The sequence below is a fragment of the Oncorhynchus keta genome, chromosome 9 (genome assembly GCF_023373465.1).
Source record: "Oncorhynchus keta strain PuntledgeMale-10-30-2019 chromosome 9, Oket_V2, whole genome shotgun sequence".
NCBI lineage: Eukaryota > Metazoa > Chordata > Actinopteri > Salmoniformes > Salmonidae > Oncorhynchus > Oncorhynchus keta.
This window is the reverse complement of record NC_068429.1, coordinates 30,921,302-30,938,811: the sequence shown is the minus strand read 5'-3', so window position 1 is coordinate 30,938,811 and position 17,510 is coordinate 30,921,302.

Sequence of the window (17,510 nt, the reverse complement as noted above, 5' to 3'; positions counted from 1 at the left end):
AATCTCCTCCCAGGTTGTTACCCATTCGTCCTTCTCCTGGGTCTATTTATCCATTAAGCGCTGTTCCTCCCAATCACGCTGCTTTGTCCTTTTTAACCTCTTCAACCTATGGGGGCGCTATTTCATTATTGGATAAAGTGCAATATTTTGTCACAAAAAGATGCTCGACTATGCATATAATTGACAGCTTTGGAACGAAAACACTCTGACGTTTCCAAAACTGCAAAGATATTATCTGTGAGTGCCCCAGAACTGATGCTACAGGCGAAACCAAGATGAAACTTCAAACAGGAAATGAGCAGGATTTTTGAGGCTCTGTTTTCCAATGTCTCCTTATATGGCTGTGAATGTGCCAGGAATGAGCCTGCCCTTTCTATCGTTTCCCCAAGGTGTCTGCATATTGCTTTCATTTCATTTGCGATTCTCATGAATAGTATTCACGATCCCGGATCCGGGATGGCTCGTCGCAACAGGTTAAGGTGGGTTATTCTGTCACGTTCGTCGTATTGAGGAGACCAAAGCGCAGCGTGATGTGAATACATATTTTAATGAAAGACGAAAAACAAACACAAAGTACACTAAACAAACAAACAAACAAAATATCAAAACGAACGTGACCGCTATAAATACTGTGTGCAAACATGCAACATCACATAGACGATAACCCATGAAATACCCAAAGAAGATGGCTGCCTAAATATGGTTCCAATCAGAGACAACGATAAACAGCTGCCTCTAATTGAGAACCAATCTAGGCAACCATAGACATACATAAACACCTAGATTTTGAACAACCCCACAAACCTACAAAAAACCCTAGACAGTAAAAACTCATACATCACCCATGTCACACCCTGACCTAACCAAAATATTTAAAGAAAACAAAGAATACTCAGGTCAGGGCGTGACAATATGAAAAACATTATTTCAAAGAACACAATAGCATTTTCATTAGTTTCTGTTACTGTAGGCTACTGTATCTGCTGCCTCATATGCTCATGTGTGGAGCACATGGAACAGTGGCGTTCTTGGAAAAAGTTATATTTTGAAGTATAGCTCATCTCTTCAATGTTGAGAGTTATTTGGCAATGTTAAGGATCCTCTGTGAGAGGATTTGAAAAAGGCACATTATATAATTGTTTACAATTAGTTTATTATGTTATGTAAAAGTATTTATGAAGAATGACAACCGTTCATTGCAGTCTGGGTTCTTTATTTACTTTCAACAACTAAAAACATTCCAAAATACTCATTAAAAATGTCGAAATAAATTATAATCTCCATCAGGTATATTGTGCAAAAGAAGTGTGCAAAAAAAGTATTGCTTGCTGTGTTAGGCCTCTGAGATGCAAAGGCCCATGTTATAATCTTCAGTATCATCACAAAGTCTATTTAGAAAAATGACTAAATAGACTTTGTGATGATACTGAAGATTATACCATGGGCCTTTGCATCTCAGAGGCCTAACACAGCAAGCAATACTTTTTTTGCACACTTCTTTTGCACAATATACCTTACTTTGTTTGGCCTCTGAGATGCAGAGGCCAATAGGCTTCCCTGTATAGTTAAAGTGACTATGCATATATGACAAACAGAGAGTAGCAGCAACATAAAATTAAGATGTGTGATGTATGCCTTTTGTTTTTATGACTAAACAAAGCAGCCTACACACTTGTGGAAGTTTGTCGCTTTCAGGGTGACAAAACTCCAGCTCCAAATGATAGGTTGAATACCATTTGCTTTTGTTGTTGTTTTTTAGAAGGGGTAAAGTGTGGACTCTAGATGATTCTATCAGCCAATCAGGGCTATATATCTAAATATATTCAAATGTGTACCCCCATGCCCACACAGTTGGACTGAGCATTTCAGTGGCCCAAGGAAGCTCAAGTAAATAAATGATAAAAATACATTATATAAAATAAAATAAACACTGATTTAATAAAGGTGGTGATTTAAAAATGGTTCTGTATGGTTCTGAAGATTTGCAGTTTTCACGCATTCTTGTAAAAAACGAAACTAGAAAATGTACTGACGTACTGCTTTCCCTGTTTTCATGGTTCCTTGTCAATCTGTTCTTCATTTTCTTCAGTTATCTTCAGTTCTTATTTCAAACGTAAAATGAATGTTATGTAATTGAGATGTCATTCTAATGTAGCTGCAGTACCAGTCAAAAGTTTGGACACACCTACTCATTCAAGGCCAGGTCATCTGCATCAGATGACTTGGCTGCCACAATCACCCAATTGTGATTGTTTGGGATGAGTTGTACCGCAGAGTGAAAGAAAAGCAGCCAGCAAGTGCTCAGCATATGTGGGAACTCCTTCAAGATCGTTGGAAAGGCTTTCCAGATTAAGCTGGTTGAGAGAATATCAAAAGTATGCAAAGCTGTCATCAAAGCAAAGGGTGAATACTTTGAAGAATCTCAAATATATACTTGTTTGGTTACTACATGACTCCATATGTGCTATTTCATAGTGTTGATGTCTTCACTGTTATTCCACAATGTAGAAAATAGTAAAAATTAAGAAAAACCCTTGAATGAGTTGGTGTGTCCAAACCCTTGACTGGTACTGTATGTGAGATTCTTGACATGTATTTTAAATGTAAATTCATTTGGAATACATTTTGAGTATAGGAAATATATTTAAATGTATTTTTTATTTGTGTGGGTTCATACAGTTCCACCAACACACACAGAATTAACCTGCTAATATTATGTGACAATGTCAGATTACAAGACAACAAGACAATCACGTTACGGAACTAAAGCATCCTGACGAGCATTACCCACAATCCTTCACACCTATTAACACATGAGAGGATGTCGAGCCAATGAAGAAACATTTGCCTCTGTGATAATAACGTAATTTGTGGAAATACTCCATTGTATTTATTCCCTGTATCACCACACTGATTGTCCCAAATGTTGGTAACCTTAGTGCCATCATCACCGGTAGCAGTGGTTAATGAGTGCAAGAGTCCCACACATCTGCCAGGTCTCCAGATGCCTACTCCCTCAACCATTTGATCAGGAAATATTTTTAACCCACTGTGTCACACCACAGAGGCACATTAAGCCCAGTGCACTGGCAGGCATAGGAAAACAGATGCTGCATCATCAAATGATTGGCAAGCCACCACAGCACTCCCTACAAATCCCCTATCCATCCATCTATCCATACCCCTTCCCCCCAAATCTCTGAAGAACACATTCATCACAATGCAGACAAGAGATGTCAATTCCGCTTTGATGTTATGTGTTGTAGTATGTCAAATCTTTTAGACCTGGGGAAAGATTACATTGTATTATCATCTAAATAACTGAGAGTCTGACTAGAAGGTTTGTTTTGTTTAGCAATCAGGGGACATATTATAGAACACGAGATCAAAAGAAAGTGTTATATGACAGTTGCTAAAAAACTAGGTATGATGGCATCTTATGTCATCACGGACAATATCAGAGCATCATATGTCTAACACGTAGCTAGTGATACTTGATGTGATGTTGCTATAAATCCCCAATGATTAGCTCATTCACAAACGTTTCCTCTTCCTATTGGCAGTACGTCACATTTACATTAATAGTAGGCAGTCACACTGCACTAATTTAATAACATTTCAAATTGAGGAAATATGACATCCCTCAAAAAATATTAATTACAATATTGTCTGTTGCTGCAATACCCATTGCTACTATCTAATGAAATAAGTGGCAATGTCCATCTTAGAGTGGGCAAGGTTTTTTTCCTTAATATCCTATTTCTTCCTTGACATATGAAAAACAGCTAAAGGCCATGGCTCTCCTTCCCTGTGGCAAAATATAATTGGACACAGGCCACTAGTGGAGAGTCACACTGTTGGAGGTTAAAGACACTGCTGTAAAGGGATCATGTCGCTTTTTATTCCCACTACTGGCCTTGACCAGGACCATGACAGCCAGGGTCAGTCTGGGACATGTAATTAAAAATCTTAAGAGTCTATTGACGCACCCGTGCATCAATCTAAGTAAATGGACTCATCAGACCAAAGGACATATTTCCACCGGTATAATGTCCATTACTCATATTTCTTGTCCCAAGTAGGTCTCTTCTTATTATTGGTTTCCTTTAGTCGTGATTTCTTTGCAGCAATTCGACCATGAAGGCCTGATTCGCGCAGTCTCCTCTGAACAGTTCATGTTGAGATGTGTCTGTTACTTGAACTCTGTTATTAAGCATTTATTTGGGATACAATTAACTGCACCTCAGATTGCAGCCCAAATAAATGCTTCACAGAGCCTGGGGGCACTCTGTTCACAACGTTGACATCAGCAAACCTCTCGCTCACACGACGCCATACACATGGCCTGCAGTTGTGAGGCCGGTTGGACTTACTGCCAAATTCTCTAAAACGACGTTGGAGGTGGCTTATGGTAGAGATATGAACATAACATTCTCATTTATTTTTTATACCAAAAATTCTAAATCAAATTGCTAAATAATCCATGGTATGACCATCGTAAAATAATTCCATATCAAATCAAATCAAATCAAAATGTATTTGTCACATACACATGGTTAGCAGATGTTAATGCGAGTGTTAGCTTCGGGCTGTCTGTATATATTCAAATATATATACCCATGCCCACACAGTTGGACTGAGCATTTCAATGGCACAAGAAAATAAATTATAAAAAGTATTTTAATAAAAAGTTTTATAGAATAAACAGTGATTTATTAAACATAAAGTGATGATTTAAAAATAAATGGTTCTCCATGGTTCTAAAGATTTGCAGCTTGTCTTTAAATGTTCTGAAATATTTAGTCTATTCCCTTGAACAACATTCTTACATAGCACTGCCACTGACCCACACAACTCCTAGGCTTGTTAATCTGCTATATTTGACAGTTTCATGTCATCAGGGCTGCACATCATATTCTCTACATTGAGGCTACGGAAACTAAATATGACAAACACATTCAGGGCTTTAAAGTTACACTAAATATTTTCCTGTGCAACCAGGAATTGTATTTATATATCTCAGAGATAATAATTATGTTGATGATAAGGTTTCGCTGTACTGTTGCCCGAGAGAAAAAAGGAGTGTCCAGATTCAATAGCGTCATGGTTGTGAAAACAGCATTTTGTAGCCCAACCAGGTCAAAAGATCTGACCCATATTACTGGCAAAACATTTTTATCTTCCAATAGCAGGTCTCCGGGAATGTATTTTACAGTCATAATGTCACGCCCTGACCGTAGATTACTTTGTCTGTTTCTATTTTTTGTTTGGTCAGGGTGTGATGTGGGTGGGCATTCTATGTTTGTACATCTAGGTTTTGTATTTGTAAGTTTTAGCCGGGTATGGTTCTCAATCAGGGACAGCTGTCATTTGTTGTCTCTGATTGAGAACCATACTAAGGTAGCCTGAGCCGCCCGTCAGTCCGGAGCCGCCAGAGCCGCCCATCAGTCCGGAGGCGCCGGAACCGCCAGTCAGTCCTGAGGCGCCGGAGCCACACGTCAGTCCGGAGGCGCCGGAGCCACACGTCAGTCCGGAGGTGCCAGAGCCGCCCGTCAGTCCAGGGGCGCCAGAGCCGCTCAGTCCAGAGGCGCCACTCACTCCAGACTCGACCATCAGTCCAGTGGCATCCTCTAGTCCGGGGTTGGCGGTGAGGGTTCCCGCCCCAGAGGGATTACTAAAGTGGGCCGAGCCAGAAGTGGGGCGGGGTCCACGCCCTCACCAGAACCGCCACCGCGGAGTACTGCCCACCCAGACCCTCCCCTATAGGTTCAGGTTTTGCGGCCGGAGTCTGCACCTTTGGGGGGTACTGTCATGTCCTGACCGTAGATTGCTTTGTATGTTTCTATTTTCTGTTTGATCAGGGTGTGATGTGGGTGGGCATTCTATGTTTGTATGTCTTGGTTTTGTATTTCTATGTTTTGGCCGGGTATGGTTCTCAATCAGGGACAGTTGTCTTTCGTTGTCTCTGATTGAGAACCATACTTAGGTAGCCTGTTTTCCCACTGTTAGTTGTGGGTGGTTAGTTTCTGTTTAGTGTTTGTTGCACCTGTCAGAACTGTTTCGGCTATTCTTTTTTGTTATTTTGTATTCAGTGTTCAGTCAGAATAAATAATATTAACACGTACCACGCTGCACCTTGGTCTTCACCTTCTTCCTCTGAATGCCGTGACACATAAACCATTTGGTAGGCCTAAAACTACTCACGTCGTTTATACTTTGTTCAGTCATGTCATTGGCTAGCTACTGTAGCTAACAACCTGGTAACTTTACCAATATATCCCTTCTTAAGGAGATCAAAGATCATAGCAATGAATGAATGACAGATGTCTTGCATGTCCTCATCACAAACCTGACGTTTCTAAAGATTTCCATTCTAATGCATCAATAGGAAAATAGTGCGTTTACACAATGTAGAAACCTAACATTCCACACATTACTTTGTAATTTCATTGACAGGTATGTGTATCAACATTGAAGCTTTAATAATAAATACATGTCTTTACAGTGTTACATATTAGTTTCTAGGGCACATGTGCTTCAAAAGTAGCTTTAATTCATATAGGTCCATATATGCTTAGCTATAAACTGCTTCGAAATTTAAACAGTTTGTAAGGTAGCTAGCTAATGTTAGCCAATTTAGCTTTCATCTACATTATTGAGAACTTGATATTATTACCTAGCTAACTAGATCATAGTACTTTGATGGTGACATATAGCTGACTAACTAGCTACTACCATAACCAGCTAGCTAGCTAGTGAATCCAGCTAACACTAACATTAGCTTTCTAGCTCGCTAGTTTGGCTGAGTTGTCATACATGGCATGACCATATTTAAATAATTTCAAATGTTAGCTTAGTAGAACCCACCGTGAGATGGGAGTTCCCAAAGTTTGGTTCCTAGTGGGCAGAAAATGACTGCGGACTGCCAAATAGGCCACTGACATGGATCCCGGGGTAATTGATCACCTGCCAGTCCGCATTTATACAGGCATATTTTTTTACTATGTAAAAGAATGGGTCATGTCAGTATTTAGTCTGAAATTACATTGATATTCCTCATAGTTTTCGATTAAAACAGGGTCATACAGTACATTGTCCTGACTAGGGTTAATTATGTAATCAACACAGTTTACAGTAATCAAAGTGAGAGGATTCTAGTATCTGTGATGTACACTGTATAATGTACCTTGCGTTCTCAAAACGGATTCCACAAATGTTTTCTCCTACATATTTTGAGGACGACAATGGTTTTACTAAAACAATCCTGATGAGTAAATATACAAGCATATAGGATAATGTCTCACTTATAACACCAATATAGAGACAGGGACTCTAGCACCATAAACTAGCAACAAAAAAAACTCTGTTATTTATCACCGTTGCCGGGTGTTAAATCAACATCAGTGGTGTGAGGGGAAATTGATCTTTTATCAAATAACCAGCAGTTCATCACCTATCTCTCCTCCAGAACTGTTGTTTAGTGGGGAGTGGAGGAGAGGAGCAGGGACAGGTGGGGACGAGACACAAGGGAGGGAAAGGTCAGCAGGGTCTCCTTTCCACTTATGTCTGAGTGTGAAGATGAATAAATTGCAGAGGCAAAACAAGGCATGGCTTCCTCCCCTGTGATTCCAGAGCAGCCACCATATCCCGTTCTCCTGTTTGGCACCTGCTTTTTGTTATGTCGCCCCCATCTCCTCTGATGTTCTTCTTTCTTTTTGTTCTTTTTTTAACTGCAGTTGTCTGAAATCAGCATCTGGTTACAGGGAGCTTTTGTTGTTTCTTGGAGTGCTCCAAAACATATGTCTTCTTCCTCATCCTGGGCTTTATCAATTCAACACATGCACCATTACATCTCAAAGATGGCACAGGCAAAGTGTACAAAGCTTGCTCTTGGTGTTCTCAATGTTAGAACAGGTGGCACAACAGCATTGAAAGCTGATGAATATCAAATGAACATTTGCATAAACCTGGCGTAAAATCTATCTGTGATTGATTATTCAGAACATTTTGTTCCACTGTTTTATCTCCAACTCATTCATGCATGATTTATAATAACCTCCATCTCGTATTCACGATTTAAATGGTTTTGAGGTGCTTTATCACAGAGGTTGTCAACGGCCTATAGCATTGACTCACCTTTTATCCATGCATTGAGGATACCTAGAGATGAACAATAGATGAAGACAGCAAAAAAATAATTTTGATACATTTATGCTAAAACCAACCTCATTACAACAAAGTTTTGAACTCATTTGTAATTACTTCCCCAAACTTTGATGTAGTCTACTAAACTTATGTTACATTTTGCAATTATGAGGCATAGCACTGTATGTAATGAGTCCAATAAGTTCAGTGTACACTCTGCTAGACACATCAATTACTAATTATTCTGTTAAATGAGCAAAAGGCAGTGTTTATTTATTCATAAGCAATTAGATGAGTATAAACCCCTTCGTCATTTTTCCAAATCTCTGACAGTGGTCTAGATATTATCACTCTGCTTTGCTATCCTTGAGAATGTTACAAATAAAAGTCTGAATACCTGGAGGACCAGCCCCTCGAAATTTCCATAACATGCATCATGTTTGCAACAAGGCACTTAAATAATACTGCATAAAATATGTCAAAGAAATTTACTAGAAATTTTTAATTTTGTCCTGAATAGAAGGTGTTATGTTTGGGGCAACTCCAACACAACACATCATTGAGTAGCACTCTTCATTTTTTCAAGCATAGTGCTGTCTGCATCATGCTATGGGTATGCTTGTCATCGGCAAGTACTAGGTTTTTTGGGGGGATAAAAAGAAATACAGAAATAATCACAGGCAAAATCCTGGAGGAAAACCTGGTTCAGTCTGCTTCCCAACAGACATTGGCAGACAAATTCACCTTTCAGCAGGACATTAACCTAAAACACCAGGCCAAATGTACACTGGAGTTGCATACCAAGACGACATTGAATGTTCCTGAGTGGTCTACTTACAGTTTTGACTTAAATCGGCTTAAAATTCTATTGATTGAATGGCTGTCGAGCAATGATACACAATCAAATTGAGTGAGATTTAAGAAGTTTTAAAAGAATAATGATCAAATAAATACTACCATACCCTTTTCAAAGGCACCTACATCTTTTGTCTTCCCGTCTTCCCACCCTCTGAATGGCACACGTACACAATCCATGTCTCAAGGCTTGAAAATCCTTTTTTAATCTGTCTACTCCCCTTCATCTACAATGACTGATGTGGATTTAACAAGTGACATCACTAAGGGATCATACACTATATGTGCAGAAATATGTGGACACCCCTTCAAATTAGTGGATTCGGCTATTTCAGCCACACCCGTTGCTGACAGGTGTATAAAATTGAGCACACAGCCATGCAATCTCGATAGACAAACATTGGCAGTAGAATGCCTACTGAAAAGCTCAGTGACTTTCAACTCGGCATAGGCACAGGAGGTTGGTGGCACCTTAAATTGGGGATACCGGGCATGTGTTAATGACTGGAGCAGAATCAGTGGAATGGTATCAAATACATCAAACACTTCCAGGACCGTTCTGGCCATTAATCTCCCCTCAGCAGCCTCCACTGGTTATAAGATGCCACCTTCCAACAAGTCAGTTCATCAAATGTCTGCCTTGCTTGAGCTGCCCCAGTCAACTGTAAGCGCTGATATTGTGAAGTGAAAACGTCTAGGAGTAACAATGGCACAGCTGCGAAGTGGTAGGCTACACAAATGCTAATGCTGAAGCGTGTAGCGCATAAAAATAGCCTGTTCTCGGTCGCAACACTCATTACAGAGTTCCAAACTGCCTCTGGAAGCAACATAAGTAAAATAACTGTTTGTCTGGAGCGCCATGGCCGAGCAGCCACACACAAGCCGAAGATCACCATGCGTAATGAATGCCAATCTTCAGCTGGAGGGGTTTAAAGCTTGCCGCCATTGGACACTGGAGCAGTAGAAACGCGTTCTTTGGAATGATGAATCACGGTTTGGCGGATGCAAGGTGAACATTACCTGCCCCCAATACGTAGTGCCAACTCTGAAGTTTGGTGGATGAGTAATAATGTTCTGGGGCTGTTTTTCATGATTCAGGGTCCTTAGTTCCAGTGAAGGGAAATCTTAATGCTACAGTGAACAGTGACATTCTAGACGATTCTGTGCTTCCAACTTTCTGGCAACAGTTTTGGGAAGGGCCTTTCCTGTTTCACCATGACAATGCCCCCGTGCACAAACGAGCTCCATTCAGATAACGTTTGTCAAGATCGGTGTGGAAGACGTTGACTGGCCTGCACAGAGCCCTGACCTCAACCCCATCGAATAGTTTTGGGATGACTTGGAATGCCGACTGCGAGTCAGGTCTAATCGGCTAACATCAGTGCCCGATCTCACTAATGGTCTTGTGGCTGAGTTGAAGCAAGTCCCTGCAGCAATGTTCCAACATCTAGTGGGAAGCCTTCCCAGAAGAGTGGAGGCTGTTACAGCAGCAAAGGGGGGACCAACTCCATATTGATGGCCATAATTCTGGAATGAGATGTTCGACGAGCAGGTGTCCACATACTTCTGGTCATGTAGTGTACATTTAAGAACATTAACATGTTGTTACAGTCATCATTGTATGAAGAAGTGGACCAAAGCGCAGAGTGGTAAGTGTTTATGATTTATTAATAGAACTGAACACTGAATAACAAAAACAACAAAGAGAACGACCGAAACAGTTCTGTCTGATGCAGACACACAAACAGAAAACAACTACCCACAAAACACAGGTGGGAAAAGGCTACCTAAGTATGGTTCTCAATCAGTGACAACGATAGAGAGCTGCCTCTGATTGAAGACCACACCCGGCCAAACACACAGAAATAGAAAACATAGAACACAAAACATAGAATGCCCACCCCAACTCACGCCCTGACCAAACCAAAATAGAGACAAAAAGGATCTCTAAGGTCAGAGCGTGACACATGTAGTATGTGTTTGTGTGCATCTATCAGTTACACAGACATATACACAACAAGTAGGTCATATGGGGTAGAGGGGTTGTGCCGTGAGGTGTTGTTCTATTTGTTTTTGGAAACCAGGTTTGCGGTTCACTTGCGCTATAAGATGGAAAAAAGTTCCATGCACTCATGGCTCTGTATAATACTGTACATTTCTTTCTTCTTTTTTTTCTTACACGCACGTGGAACACCACCTTCTCTCTGAGTGGCCTTACACACGCACGTGGAACACCACCTTCTCTCTGAGTGGCCTTACACACGCACGTGGAACACCACCTTTGGAATATGAAAATGGTGGGGTAAGTGTGTGTGTCAGTGCTGTGTGTACTATGCAAACTATTTGGAATTGCCAACACATTAATGTTTCTTATAAAAACAAGAAGTGACGCAGTCAATCTTTCCTCAACCTTTAGCCAAAATTGACTAACATGCATAGTATTAATATTAGCCCTCTGATTACAATGAAGAGCAAAATGTGCCGGCTCTGTTCTGGGCCAACTGCAGCTTAACTAGGTCTTTCTTTGCGGCACTTGACCATATGACTAGACAATAATCAAGATAAGATAATACTAGAGCCTGCGGGACTTGCTTTGTGGAGTGTGGTGTCAAAAAAGAAGAGCATCTCTTTATTATGGACAGACCTCTCCCCATCTTTATAACCATTGAATCTATATGTTTTGACCATGACTGTTTACAATTTAAGGTAAAACCAAGTAATTTTGTCTCCTCAACTTGTTCTACTTGTCCTACAGCCACACCCCTCATTACCAGATTCAGCTGAGGTCTAGAACATAGGGAATGATTTGTACCAAATACAATGTAGTTTTAGAAATGTTCAGCAGCAGTTTTTTTGCTGGCCACGATTCCAAAATAGACTGCAACTCTTTGTTTTTAAGGATTTCAGTGACTTCATTAGCTGTGTGTGCTGATGTGTATATGGTTGAATCATCAGCATGCAGCAGGTTATTGGTAATGCCGTGGCAGCTTTGTTGCACCTGTGCTGTCTCCTCCTCCTAGATGATGGTGGGGTGAACAGGATGTGGCTCGGGTGGCTGAGGTCCTTGATTATCTTTGTGGCCTTCCTGTGAATGTCCTGGAGGGCAGGCAGTGTGCCCTAGATGATGAATTGGGCTAACCGCACCGCCCTGTGGAGAGCCCTGCGTTTGCGGACAGTGCAATTGTCATACGTGGCGTTGACATAGCCCGTGCATCTGTCAACGCCTCTACAGGTGCATCTATAGAGGTTTTTGAGGGTCTTAGGGGCCAAGAATGTCTTCAGCCTTCTGAGGTTGAAGAGGTGCTGTTGCGCCTTCTCCACCACACTGTCTGTGTTGAAGGGACCATTTCAGGTCATCAGTGATGTGAAGGCAGAGGAACTTGAAGCCCACGTTGGAGGGGACCCGCATGGGTGGCACAGTCTTGTTTTCCTTGAAGCGGGCGAAGAAGGTGTTTAGGATATCTGGGAGCAAGGCATCGGTGTCTGCGTCGTGGCTGGCATTCCCTTTGGAATCTGTGATTGTCTGGAGTCCCTTCCACATACGTCTCATGCCTGAGCCTTTGAATTGCGAATCCACTTTGTCCCTGTGCTGTCATTTGTCTTCATTGATTGCCTTACGGAGGTCATAGCAGGTTTGTTTGTACACACCCATGTTCCCAGTCACCTTCCTATGGTTAAATGCGTTTTTTCACGCATTTCACAAATGCTGCCATCTATCCATTGTTATTGGTTTGGATAAGTTCTAACTGTCACAGTGGGAACAATATCCTATATGCACTTCCGGATGAACCCTGTCACTGAGTCAGTGTGTACGTTGATAATATTCCCAGAGGCGACTTGGAACATTTCCCAGTCCGCTTGATCAAAACAATTTTGAAGCATCGATTCCGATTGGTCATTGTTGAACAGTCCTTTTTTATTTTATTTTTATTTATTTCACCTTTATTTAACCAGGTAGGCTAGTTGAGAACAAGTTCTCATTTGCAACTGCGACCTGGCCAAGATAAAGCATAGCAGTGTGAACAGACAACACAGAGTTACACATGGAGTAAACAATTAGCAAGTCAATAACACAGTAGAAAAAAATGGGCAGTCTATATACAATGTGTGCAAAAGGCATGAGGAGGTAGGCGAATAATACAATTTTGCAGATTAACACTGGAGTGATAAATGATCAGATGGGCATGTACAGGTAGAGATATTGGTGTGCAAAAGAGCAGAAAAGTAAATAAATAAAAACAGTATAAAAACAGTATGGGAATGAGGTAGGTGAAAAAGGGTGAGCTATTTACCTATAGACTATGTACAGCTGCAGCGATCGGTTAGCTGCTCGGATAGCTGATGTTTGAAGTTGGTGAGGGAGATAAAAGTCTCCAACTTCAGCGAGATCCAGTCACAGGCAGCAGAGTACTGGAACGAAACCAAATGAGGTGTTTGCTTTAGGGATGATCAGTGAGATACACCTGCTGGAGCGCGTGCTACGGATGGGTGTTGCCATCGTGACCAGTGAACTGAGATAAGGCGGAGCTTTACCTAGCATGGACTTGTAAATGACCTGGAGCCAGTGGGTCTGGCGACGAATATGTAGTGAGGGCCAGCCGACTAGAGCATACAAGTCGCAGTGGTGGGTGGTATAAGGTGCTTTAGTGACAAAACGGATGGCACTGTGATAGACTGCATCCAGTTTGCTGAGTAGAGTGTTGGAAGCCATTTTGTAGATGACATCGCCGAAGTCGAGGATCGGTAGGATAGTCAGTTTTACTAGGGTAAGCTTGGCAGCGTGAGTGAAGGAGGCTTTGTTGCGGAATAGAAAGCCGACTCTGGATTTGATTGTTGATTGGAGATGTTTGATGTGAGTCTGGAAGGAGAGTTTGCAGTCTAGCCAGACACCTAGGTACTTATAGATGTCCACATATTCAAGGTTGGAACCATCCAGGGTGGTGATGCTAGTCGGGCATGCGGGTGCAGGCAGCGATCGGTTGAAAAGCATGCATTTGGTTTTACTCGCTTTTAAGAGCAGTTGGAGGCCACGGAAGGAGTGCTGTATGGCATTGAAGCTCGTTTGGAGGTTTGATAGCACAGTGTCCAATGACGGGCCGAAAGTATATAGAATGGTGTCGTCTGCGTAGAGGTGGATCAGGGAATCGCCCGCAGCAAGAGCAACATCATTGATATATACAGAGAAAAGAGTCAGCCCGAGAATTGAACCCTGTGGCACCCCCATAGAGACTGCCAGAGGACCGGACAGCATGCCCTCTGATTTGACACACTGAACTCTGTCTGCAAAGTAATTGGTGAACCAGGCAAGGCAGTCATCCGAAAAACCGAGGCTACTGAGTCTGCCGATAAGAATATGGTGATTGACAGAGTCGAAAGCCTTGGCGAGGTCGATGAAGACGGCTGCACAGTACTGTCTTTTATCGATGGCGGTTATGATATCATTTAGTACCTTGAGTGTGGCTGAGGTGCACCCGTGACCGGCTCGGAAACCAGATTGCACAGCGGAGAAGGTACGGTGGGATTCGAGATGGTCAGTGACCTGTTTGTTGACTTGGCTTTCGAAGACCTTAGATAGGCAGGGCAGGATGGATATAGGTCTATAGCAGTTTGGGTCCAGGGTGTCTCCTCCTTTGAAGAGGGGATGCCTGCGGCAGCTTTCCAATCCTTGGGGATCTCAGACGATATGAAAGAGAGGTTGAACAGGCTGGTAATAGGGGTTGCGACAATGGCGGCAGATAGTTTCAGAAATAGCGGGTCCAGATTGTCAAGCCCAGCTGATTTGTACGGGTCCAGGTTTTGCAGCTCTTTCAGAACATCTGCTATCTGGATTTGGGTAAAGGAGAACCTGGAGAGGCTTGGGTGAGGAACTACGGGGGGGGCGGAGCTGTTGGCCGAGGTTGGAGTAGCCAGGCGGAAGGCATGGCCAGCCGTTGAGAAGTGCTTATTGAAGTTTTCGATAATCATGGATTTATCGGTGGAGACCGTGTTTCCTAGCCTCAGTGCAGTGGGCAGCTGGGAGGAGGTGCTCTTGTTCTCCATGGACTTCACAGTGTCCCAGAACTTTTGGAGTTGGAGCTACAGGATGCAAACTTTTGCCTGAAGAAGCTGGCCTTAGCTTTCCTGACTGACTGCGTGTATTGGTTCCTGACTTCCCTGAACAGTTGCATATCACGGGGCTATTCGATGCTATTGCAGTCCGCCACAGGATGTTTTTGTGCTGGTCGAGGGCAGTCAGGTCTGGAGTGAACCAAGGGCTGTATCTGTTCTTGGTTCTGCATTTTTTGAACGGAGCATGCTTATCCAAAATGGTGAGGAAGTTACTTTTAAAGAATGACCAGGCATCCTCAACTGACGGGATGAGGTCAATGTCCTTCCAGGATACACGGGCCAGGTCGATTAGAAAGGCCTGCTCACAGAAGTGTTTTAGGGAGCGTTTGACAGTGATGAGGGGTGGTCGTTTGACTGCGGCTCCGTGGCGGATACAGGCGATGAGGCAGTGATCGCTGAGATCCTGGTTGAAGACAGCGGAGGTATATTTGAGGGCCAGTTGGTCAGGATGACGTCTATGAGGGTGCCCTTGTTTACAGAGTTAGGGTTGTACCTGGTGGGTTCCTTGATGATTTGCGTGAGATTGAGGGCATCTAGCTTAGATTGTAGGACTGCCGGGGTGTTAAGCATATCCCAGTTTAGGTCACCTAACAGAACAAACTCTGAAGCTAGATGGGGGCGATCAATTCACAAATGGTGTCCAGGGCACAGCTGGGAGCTGACGGGGTCGGTAGCAGGCGGCAACAGTGAGAGACTTGTTTCTGGAGAGAGTAATTTTCAAAATTAGTAGTTCAAACTGTTTGGGTATGGACCTGGAAAGTATGACATTACTTTGCAGGCTATCTCTGCAGTAGACTGCGACTCCGCCCCTTTGGCAGTTCTATCTTGACGGAAGATGTTATAGTTGGGTATGGAAATCTCTGAATTTTTGGTGGCCTTCCTGAGCCAGGATTCAGACACGGCAAGGACATCAGGGTTAGCAGAGTGTGCTAAAGCAGTGAGTAAAACAAACTTAGGGAGGAGGCTTCTGATGTTGACATGCATAAAACCAAGACTTTTTCGATCACAGAAGTCAACAAATGAGGGTACCTGGGGACATGCAGGGCCTGGGTTTACCTCCACATCACCCGCGGAACAGAGAAGGAGTAGTATGAGGGTGCGGCTAAAGGCTATCAAAACTGGTCGCCTAGAGCGTTGGGGGCAGAGGATAAGAGGAGCAGGTTTCTGGGCATGGTAGAATATATTCAGGGCATAATGCGCAGACAGGGGTATGGTGGGGTGCGGGTACAGCGGAGGTAAGCCCAGGCACTGGGTGATGATGAGAGAGGTTGTATCTCTGGACATGCTGGTTGTAATGGGTGAGGTCACCGCATGTGTGGGGGGTGGGACAAAGGAGGTAACAGGGGTATGCAGAGTGGATCTAGGGGCTCCATTGTGAACTAAAACAATGATAACTAACCTGAACAACAGTATACAAGGCATATTGACATTTGGGAGAGACATACAGCGAGGCATACAGTAATCACAGGTGTTGAATTGGGAAAGCTAGCTAAAAACAGTAGGCGAGGCTAATCAGCTAGCACAACAAACAGCAGGTAAAATGGCGTTGACTAGGCAACTGGGCCGACAGATAAAACAAACAAGCAGAATGGAGTACCGTGATTAATGGACAGTCCAGCGTGCGTCAGCTATGTAGCCAAGAGATCAGTGTCCAGGGGGCAGCGGTGGATGGGCAGGGAAGCTGGGCTGGCGAGTGTTATCCAGGTTAAAAAAATAAATAAATAAAAAAAAAAAACAAAAAAAAAAAAAACTAACAATGACTAAATAGCTTGTAGCTAGTTAGCTGGTTAGCGTCTGGAGGTTCTTGAGTGTGTCATAAAAATAAAATAAAAATTAAAGGTGATAGCGATTCCGTATCACAGTGGGTGAGGCAGGTTTCCGGAAGGTATAAGCAAAATAAAAATCAAAGAGAGATAGAAAGTAAATGGGTTCAGAGTGTTTGGAATGCAGTGAGCCAGATGGTTAGCAGGCCTGTGCTAACAAGCTAACAGTTCGTAGGCCCGGGCTAGACAAGCTAGCCGTTAGCAGGCCGAATTAGCAAGCAGGGAGATAGCGAGGGCTAGAGAGCTAACCTTTGGGGGACGTCGCGATGGGGTGAGTCTGTTTATTCCTCTTCTTGCGGTGACATCGACAGACCGGTCGTGGGCCCGGGTAATTGTAGCCCAGGAGTATGCTACAGGAGCTCTAGTGCGCTGGGTGAGCTGGAGACACAGCGTTTCAGAAAGCTCGCGGGCCTTGGCCAGCAGATGGATCTTTGGCGATGTCGCAACGAAAAAGCCTGTTGAAACCACCTCGGACGATTATGTCGGCGGACCAGTCGTGATGGATCGGCGGGGCTCCGTGTCGGCAGTAAAGGGTCCAGGCCAATTGGCAAAAGAGGTATTGTTGGGCCTCTTCGGCTA